Source organism: Eptatretus burgeri, chromosome 4 (genome assembly GCF_056783735.1).
Source record: "Eptatretus burgeri isolate ZD-2024b chromosome 4, Ebu_testis_v1, whole genome shotgun sequence".
NCBI lineage: Eukaryota > Metazoa > Chordata > Myxini > Myxiniformes > Myxinidae > Eptatretus > Eptatretus burgeri.
In genome coordinates this window covers 27492181-27502442 of record NC_140964.1, presented here as the reverse complement: position 1 = coordinate 27502442, position 10262 = coordinate 27492181, and positions in this window count along the sequence as shown.

Here is a 10262-nt window from a genome sequence, read left to right as displayed (position 1 = left end):
TAGGACAAAACCATTAGGCTCATCATGCCAGCATCTTCATACTCCTCTGTTCCCACTACTTCCACATCCCTATCCAACTTGATTTTAAGACAGTCTACCGATTCTACGGCCATGGCCCTTGCAAGGAGATAATTCCAGCAATTTCCCCATCCTCGGAATGAACAACCCCTGCCTAATATTCCCATCCCAACTGTCCTCTACTTTACTCGTAAACTCTGACCACTTGTATTGTCAGTGTCCATTCTGTTGAAAAATTATTCTGTACCTATTTTGTCAAAGCCCTTCATTATCTTAAATGTCTCTATCAGATCCCCTCAAAATCGTCCGATTTGTCATGTAAAAAGTCCAGTCTCTTCCAACCGTTCCTCATAGCTTCGTCTCGTGAGTCCCAGTATCAATCTAGTTACTCTACGCTGTACCCTCTCCTATCCAAATCATTGATGTAAATTATGAATAGTAACTGTCCTTGATCTGATCCCAGGGTGAACCCACTGCTTACGTCCTTCCTGTCTGGATATCCTCCCTTTCACAACCACTCTTTTCATCCTATCACTAAGGTAGTTTCCAATCCAGTTAGCTACTCTACCAGCCACTCCACAAGCCCTCACATTAGCCTTACGCAGATGTTGTATCTTATCAAAAGCTTTTTGAAAGTCCACATATACCACATCCACTACACTTACCTTGTCCACTGAGCCAGAAACTGCCTCAAAGAATTCAAATAATATGTCTGGTGTTGGCTTAAAGGGTGGTGGGCTTGGGATCCTAGGATCCTGAGTTCAAGCCCCGTTGGCTGCTGAATTAACACCAGGAGGTTGACTCTGCCTGTCATCCTTCCAAGGTCTGCAAAATGAGTGCCAGCTTTTCGGTATACTGTGTCGGAGTGGCGACCCTTCCAGGATTGTGCCCAATAACCAAGGAGACTGCTTCGGCAGCACCAACACTCTGCATAGAGTACGGTCCCAATGGATGGATGGATGGAATTCAAATAACTTTGTGAACAAAGATTTCCGTTTAGTAAATTCATGCTGACTACCTTGAATTAGTTTGAAATGGTTCCCGATCTGTTCTTTAATGACAACTGCAACTCCTTCCCTGCAGCTGAAGCCAAACTAACAGGTCGATAGTTCCCCAATTCTTCTCTGGATCCTTTCTTAATTGCAGTGTTACATTTGCTACTCTCCAATCTTCCTTCACCTGTCCTGCCTAGAATGAGATGTTAAAGATATCGTTTATCATCTCGCTTATCTGATCTTCCAGCTCCCTCGATCTTCCACCTTGCTCACCTTCGAGAAAGATACTCTCAGCAATTTGAAGTTCCTCTTGCTGTTGTGATATGAACGTAGAAGCAAAGTAACTGTTCAATAAGCCTTCTGTCTCACTTTCATCACAAACCAATCTCCCTGTGATATTCCTCAATGGGTGCCACACTTGTCTCAACCTGTTCTCTACCACTAATATAATGGGAGTTTCATAAAAACAAAACACAACCCTATTAAAGTTAGGTGAAAAATTTATTTTTTAAACAAAATTTTTTGTATTGCAGGTTTGTAAGAAGCGTCGTTTGGAGGAAAAAAAACTGCAAACTTCAGAGAGTCGTATTGTTAACTTTGAAGATGGCATGGACAATTGAACAAAGGATCTTTATCGTGTCGTCTTACTTTGCCAGTCATTTAAACAGACTCGAACAGGATTCAGAAAAAAGTTCAAGACCAGATTAGTCCTGGATAAGTGTGCTATTTTTCGATTGATAAAGAGGTTTAAGTCCCACTGCACAGAACAGAATCTTAATTGCTCAAAGTTTGGTCGCCCAAGTACTGCAAGATCACGAGAAAACATTGAAGTGGTCCATGAAGCAGCTTTGAGGAGCCTCAGGAAATCGCTGCGTCGTCGATCTCAATAATTGAACTTATTTTATCAAGTACACAAATAATTCTGAAGCAGGAACGAAAAATAGGACGGTGTGTCCTGAAGCTCACCTGGATCAGGAACAACACAGTCACTCAACCCCTTCCCAACCCCTTACAGTTCCAACAGATCGATACAGTGGCTACAACAGAATTTCAGTGATCGAATCGTCTCGAGAAGGGCAGATCTTGAATGGGTGCCCCCATTCTCAGGACCTCAATCCACCTGACTTCTATCTTTGGAGTTCCCTGAAGGATAGAGTGTATCGATGAGAGGAGACCTCAGACTGTTGACGACCTCAAAATTGCAATTGCCACCGACATCAAAGCTATTCCGGTTCGGAATGCAGCAGAGTTATCGACAACTTGGGTTGTGTCGATGCAAATTTCTCCAAGATTAGCATAATGGGTTTAAGGGTGATAAAAAAATTAAAATAAAATGTTGCCAATTAAACTTGATTTGATGATTAACTCGAAAAAAGTAAATGTTTTTTTCCGGCTCATCACACATTCATGAATATTCACGCAACTCCCAATACCACATATTCCTTTTTTCGTGAAAATAACAACTAATAATGAAAAAAAAAACAAAAAGAAAGAACATTGAAAGCTTGTAATTGTCAAGCATTCATCAACATTCATGTAACTCCCAATACCACATCTTATAAGTTACAAGTTATAATATAACTTATAATCTTATGGTTTATAAACTGAATTTTGCACACTTAAATTTTGAAATCACATATCTGTATATCAGAATTATCACGGAAGAATGTTATCTACACGAGATGAGAAAATCTTCCATCAAAAGCCTCTATTGTGCGAATCCGCTTTTGAGCTTTCTGAGCATCTTTGAAGTATGTATTTAGTTGTTTTTGTTGTTTTGGTTTTTACCACACATGAGTACCTGCGTACCAGTTATGTGAACCGCTGGTTATTATGTGTAAGTTTCATGTTGTTTCAATGGAAAATTAAAGGAGTATAAAAACTCATGTTGGGTGTTGCTAAGGATTCCACGACAGCAAAGGCTCAACTGTTTATTGGAGTATAACGCAAATCAGTCACAACTTGGGAATCGGATAATGAGGCTGTGCATCGAGAGCGAACAACAGCACGTCCATCGCCCCGGCTCCGTCCACCAGACTCTTCCCCTCCCCGTGTCATGTCACGTCCCGTGACGTGTATCTATGGCATCAACAATGCTTACATTGTACATTGTATATTTGCATTATAACACATCTCCCTTTCTTTAGATGCGACAGGTGAACAACTCGGGCTTTGCATGAAAGCTCTGTACATTTCGAAAACTGAGAAACTATCAATATCAGTCTCTCACAGATCAAGTATCTGAGGCTTCATTATTTCTTTCCCAGACCTTCTCCTGATGGTGGTGGGTGCAACCCATTTACTTGAAGGAGTGGGTGCTGGTGAGGCCGGTGCAACCTCTAATGGCTGGTCCAACGCTTTGGATCCTCCAGTGTCACTCTCCATCACCTGCATGGGCACCAGGTTATACCGGTTCATCCTGACTGTCCCGTGTGCCGCGTCAATCAGGTAACCATGAGGAGTCGAATGTGCAGACACCACAGTCCCTTGAACTATTGCGTCTGTGATCAGAACTCTTTTCTCCCAGGTTTGAGCTCGCCCAAGTTTCTTATCCGGTGTCTCTTGTCGAAGCACTTTGCATCTGTCCACCTCTTCTCCCTTTCTTTGAGATCCATAGATCTTTTATCTGGAAGAACTGGATCCAACATTGTTGGAAAGATGTGAACAGTTGTGCGTAGGTTACGCCCCATCAACAGTTGTGCTGGGCTGTACCCGTTCCACAGGGGAGTTGCTCTGTATGTGAGAAATGCTCTATATGGGTCAGCCCCTTTCTTCAGGAGGTTTTTTGCTGTCTGAACAGCTTGCTCAGCCCCCCCGCTGCTCTGAAGGTGCTTGAGACTGCTGGTCACATGGTTGAACCCATAGTCCACTGCAAAGGATGCAGAGTCTCTTCCTAAGAACTGCGGACCGTTCGTTATCTCTCACAAGCTTTTCCGGAATGCCGTGTCGGGTGACGATTGACTTCAGATGGACAACTATATCTGCAGACCTTGTGGGGGGCGAGTTGCACTATTTCCACATGTGAAAAATAATCCACAATGACAAAGTAGTTGCTGTTGTTCAGCGTGACAATGTCTGCCCTAACCTCTGCCAATGTCTATCAGGTAGCTTGGTTGGCATTAAAGGCTCCACGTAATTTCTTCTTTCTTTAATGCATTCTCTGCAATTCAGAGCTAGTTCATTAAACTGACTGCTTAGCCCTGGCCACCACACTGTTTGTCTAGCATGCTCCCTGCACTTGACTACTTGACTACTGATGTCCCTCGTGTAGCTTGTTAAGGACACTGTTCCTCATTACAGAGGAAATTACTAACCTTATTCCTTTTTGCAGGTCCGTTGTGCACTGTTAAGACTGCTCTCGCAGTCCAGAAGCGCTTCAGCAATCTGTCCAGTCTGCTACGATCAGGCCATCCTCCCATGCACAGTGTCATCACCTTTGGGCACACGCTGTCTGCGTTTATCTGCTCCCTGAGATCTGTCAGGTAGCTTGGACTTGCAGGTAAGTTTTCAATGACTGTCTCAATGTAGATGTCGGTGTCCTCCATAAGCTCTGTGTCAGATTTGCTCCCACTACTATCTTTCACTGGTGCGCGTGACTGTGTGTCGGCTGTCGTCACGCTTTTCCCTGGTGCATGTGAGATTGTGTCGGAGTACCTCATCGGTCTCATCCGAAATCTCTGGATCCTTGGTGGAATTGCGTCTCAAGCTTGATTGTGCTCCCAATAGAATCACAAGTGGCTTGTGATCTGTTTCCACCAGAAAGTGCTTACCAATGATAAAGTCTCTGAACCTCTCACATCCCCACGTCAGGCCGAATGCTTCTTTTTCTATCTGAGCGTACCGCTGCTCCCTTAGCATCAGTGACCGTGATGCATTTGCCACAGGTGTCCAAAGTTCCCCCTCTCTCTGCAGGAGGACTGCCCCCCAGTCCAAAGGGTGATGCATCTGCTGATATTTTCAGCTCCCTGTTCAGGTCGTGTAGTGTGAGCACCGGTGCAGAGGAGAGACCTCGTTTTAACATGTCAAAAGCATTTTGCTGCTCTTTCCCCCAGTCCGAGGTTTTTTCTTTGCCAACAGGTCTCTCAGTGGTTTGTCTTTTCCAGAGAAATGTGGGATAAACTTCACATCCCGAAGAAACTCCTTAGTTGGCTGATGCTTGTTTGCTCCCCTATCTCGTGGACTGCTCTGTTTACTTGCGCCACCGAAGGTGAAGGAGGTCATGTTTTCATCCCTTTCTATCTGCTTGTCTGTCTATGTGCAGGATATCTCAAAAGGTTGTGGATGGATCTGGATGAAATTTGGTGGACAGGTTGTGCGTCTGACAACTACAAACTTAATCCATTTTGTTGAAGATCTGGATCCGCATCTAACTACGAGAACTTTTTTAAGTCATTCATCACCATTGAGAGAAAGGGCCAAAAATGATATATAGCACAATATCTCAAAAAGTTGTGGATGCATTCAGATGAACCTTGATGGACACGTTTGGTGGGTGACGAGGAAGAATTTTATTTTTTCAATTTTGGGGAAGATCCGAATCCGGATCTGGATATGAGGATTATTTAATTTTTAAAGTGATTCTTCACCATTGAGAGATAGGGCCAAAAACGATTACATAGCACAATGTTTCAAAAACGTATTGGGCCCGATATGTTCTCGTGGATCAGGCATTACATGGCGGAGGGATGCGCTCTACCGAGTACCCTTCTCGTTCTATCTGGGTCTGGCCTCATTCCATCTGCCGATACGATGTGCCGCAGGAATTTCACTTCATGCTTTGCGAATTTACACGTGTCAGTGTTGAGCATGAGCCCTGCCTTTTGAATTATCTCTCACACTGTGTGCATTCTCCAGCATCGTGCTCTTCCTGTGTTGTTCCTCAGATGAGAACATCATCCATGTGACATGCTACACCTTGAAGACCATCTGTAACTTCCGTCACCATTGTGTTTTGGGAGTGTTCTGACGCTGAGGCAATTCCAAATGGCAAGCGGTTGAAGACCTATCGACAAAAAGGTGCAATAAAGGTAGGTACTTTGCTGACTCCTCAATGAGTGGTATTTGCCAAAATTCCATGTTGGCATCAAGCTTGCTGAAAATCTGTGCTCCTGCGAGCATACCTAAGGTTTGATCTACTGATGGTAGAATGTACTTCTCCCTGTGTATTGCCTCCTTCGTATTTGTCAGATCCACACAGATGCGGACCGAGTTGTCTTTCTTGGGCACCACAACCAATCTGTGGGCTCCTCTACTCTACTCTGCTGATGACCCCTATGTGCTCCATTCGCTCTATTTCCTGCTTCATTTTTTTTTCCATCAGAGGGAGTGGGACTCGTCTGGGTGTTTTCAGTGAAAATGGCACCACATATGGCTTCAGTTTAATTGTGTATGGTTGCTGAACCATTCCAAGACCGCTGCATATATTTGGGTAAGTCTCCTTTAGCATTTAAGCATTAATGTGATCATGCCTAATTTAGCTTGGCTATAGCTGCCCTGCCCAACAGAGACGTATGTAGATTTCCGATTACATAATATCCTGTTTTGCAGTCTTCTTCCCATTGCACTGAGTCTCACTGACTACCGCGAACACAAAGAGAGGACCTCCCTCTGGTCCAAACAGTGGTTTCTGGGTTTTGGTCAGGCTGCACTCGTTACCTCCCTCGTACTTATTACACTCCTCTGTAATGCCTTTGTACACATTCTCTGTGATGACGGTTACGTCTGCTCCTGTGTCGATTTTAAACTTCACTTTAACATTTCTTATTTGAATTTCAACCGACCACGGGTCTTTTCCTACTCTTACTGTACCTAGGAAAAGGCCATTGTCCTTCGTAGCAGCATCCACTGCTTTAGCCAATTTGCAAACTTTGCCAAAGTGTCCCCTTTGCCCACATGTGGTGCCATGTTACTCCTTTAGCTGGCAACCGCCATCTTGTATATGTTGACCATTTTCCACGTGTTAGGCAGATTCTCTGATCTGCCTAGATTTCTATATACCCGAGAGTGGTGATTTTGATTTCTGTCCATGGTTTACAGGAGTCAATGAACCCTGTAAAGTCAATTTAAGTAACATTAAGTTACTATTTTGTGTGTAATAACTATATACATTGTCTGTAATCTGCAACATGAAATGTAACATCATTTGAATTCAATACAGTTTCATACACATTTGCTCATCATCAAACCTACTCACGTTCTCACGAGTCATAATTGTCATCTTCCTCAACTGCAGTATTGTGGGGATTGTCACAGTAATTGTCTTAGCATTGTCCACATACAGGGGTGCATGGAATTCCACGTATCGCAGCTACATCGTTGGTTGCTACAGCCAGTGGTGAAATTGCAATGGATGACCTTTAGTAGGGTTTCTGGGACAGAGGTCTTTTTCATCATGATGGGTTGTAGGTTCTGCGACGGAGTGGCGACCCGTCCAGGATTGTGTCCAGTAGCCAAGGAGACTGCTTAGGCAGCAACAACACTCTGCACAGAGTATGGTCCCAATGGATGGGTTGTAGGTTATTGTCCATGAGACTCCAACACTGATATGTTGAGTTCATATCAGCATCCTTCCCCAACCAGACCATGGTCTGATAATTAATACCAGTGGTGGCAATGATACTTTGTGGCAGAAGCCGTAGAAGGAAGACGCTGTGGTGTCACAAATGATTTTGTGGACATTACCTTTCTATGAGTGCCGAAGTGATGCAAGTGAATCCGATGGTTTACCGGCGAAGAGGGTAACCATAGCGCCAGTGTCCAATTCCTCAATCCTGGTACACGCCTGGTTTGGTGTACTGAATGCATCTGCACCAACGTTCAATGTTGAGTTGCCTTTTCCAAGCTTCTGGAAAAGTTTTTTTCCCCCCCGATCCCAAATATCCTCGACGTACTGTCGCATCCTGTGAACGCGTGATTGAATGGCATTTGACTGCACTCTTTACTGCCCAAATGCTCTTTCAGGATGTTTTTGTGGTCAACACGAATTTTCGACTTAGATTGGTCATCCGAGCGGAAATAAAGACCTTTATCAGTCGGAGCTGCACGGCGTGGTATGAGAACTTGGAGGTCTGTGCCCTCACCGATCAGAGTTGTGGACTGGCACTTTGTCGCATGTATTGCTTGCATTACGATATCCCTATCAGCATCACCAGTTGCATTTATGACTTCACAACCACCAGCTGCTAGCTTTTCATTGAGCAGGTTTATCAATGATTGTTTATTCTCACCCTTGGAAACAAACTCATCTTTCTTTCCCATGAATACGGAATTCGATGTGACGTTGATGACTGGGTACACATTTATCGACTCTCCTACGGTGCGTATTGTCCTTTATGGTTGTTGCTCCATCATAACCATCACAAACAACTGTCGCCTTCCCATAAAGTCGAACCGTGAAATCCCTGTGTGATTGAACAATGACCCCATTAAAGTGTCTCCACTTTTCAAAGGCACACACTGCATCAGAGAGCCTCCATGTCGGATGATAGATCAGTGATGGGAATTGGGCTCTTGATGGAATTGGATGAATTCAAATGATCATGTATAACATCAGCACACTGTGGTTTGTCTGCTTTGTAAAAGATGTGTTCTCTTTCAAACAGAGCATGAGGGAATGTACTGAGCTCAGAGCTGAGAACATTTTTCAGTGAAAGATCTCCATTTTGTGACACAGCAAGAAATCATTGAAACAGTAATGTGGGGTCAATGGTCCTCTCGCTCCCAACTTTGACAGCCGATGCATCCTTGAGAGTCTTTGCTTTGTCCTTTCGTTTATACGAGTATGAGAACATGGGCTGGCCATCCATTTTTTTTTCAATGATCTTATTCCTCACGCTTTCTGACTCCTGTTTATTAACACCATCCTTAACCACAACACCAGTGATGATGTTTCTGAGAGATGGATCTGGAGAGAATGGAGAGCAGGTCACCAGCTTAGAATGTATCTTTTCAATTTGAAACATGTCCCAGTGGACTGTTGATTCAGTAGCCTCCTTATGCTGTTCACTCGTCGTGTGCGAGAGATTTGGTTAGTTCTTGCATGGCTCACAATTGGGGATGACATTGTCAAAATGGCACGTGGCTCCTCTGTCATTCCACTGTCCCGTTGAGACCTCCCACGCTTGAGGGATCTCATGAGTGTTTGTTCAATGACCAAGTCTGATCCAAGCCCAGCCCCAAACTGATCAGTTTGACAAATGACGTGGTCTCCTTGTTCGAACTTCTGTCGAATTGATGTGTGTTTGTCGCCAAGTTGATTCATATTTTGTAGGTATAGGTATGCTGACTTCAGGTAATTTGAATGTCCTGCAGCAGCAAATATTAGTTGCGTTTCATGCACAGCATGGAGATGCATACACCATGACCCAATGATCAGCTCTGATCGAATTGCACGCAACCCCCAGCACTTTCTGATAGCATAGCCACAGTTGGCTTGTCTTTGAATCAGATGACAGATGGGACTTTTCAGCAGAGATTTCTTCTTCCATTAGAAAAGACAGTTTCCAATTTTCTAACATCCTCAAGGACAGCTTCACCTAACAACAACGATGCATACAGTTCTTCTGCCTCATGAACCAGTTGATTTGAACTCTGGATCTCAATTCATTAGATCAGTGAGGACCAAATTGTTCAAGCATTTGTCCAAAACATGATGTCCCCGAAATGGTCATTAGATGGACTTGCCGGTCATCGTGTGCGCCACAACATTTTCTCCATACACTACCTCCAGTGTTTTCCGTATTCCTGATCCATGCATGAGGGTGCTGTGATGACCCCTAGCAAATTCATGATGGCATGTAAACGTCTAAGGAGCAGGACAATATCTTTCAAGGGACTTCTCTGCCCAGTGTCATAAATGATCTCTGATGCCTTCCAAAAAAAGGGCTGGTGAAAAGTGATGATTGCTGCGGTGTTGTACTTCCATGCAAGATTGGATAGGTACATCAGCGTTGAAAGGATGCACGTCTAATCCCCGGGTACTTGTCCATCATTGGCAGGAGTATAACGAACGACTGACCAGGATGCATACGTCCTTGGTGGATGGTATGCACCATCCCCTGCCAATTCGGTGTAAGTTGGCAGAAACTGAAGGAAAGTTCCCAGAGAATGTCGAATCCACAGTCCAAGTCCTGGGGTCCTAGTAATTGTTGGAAGTTGATACTTTGGTGATCATGTTTATAAAAAGCGGTGTTCGATGATATCGACTCGAGCTGCCTCAACAATATTCAGTTCCAAAATGCCTTTTCTTAG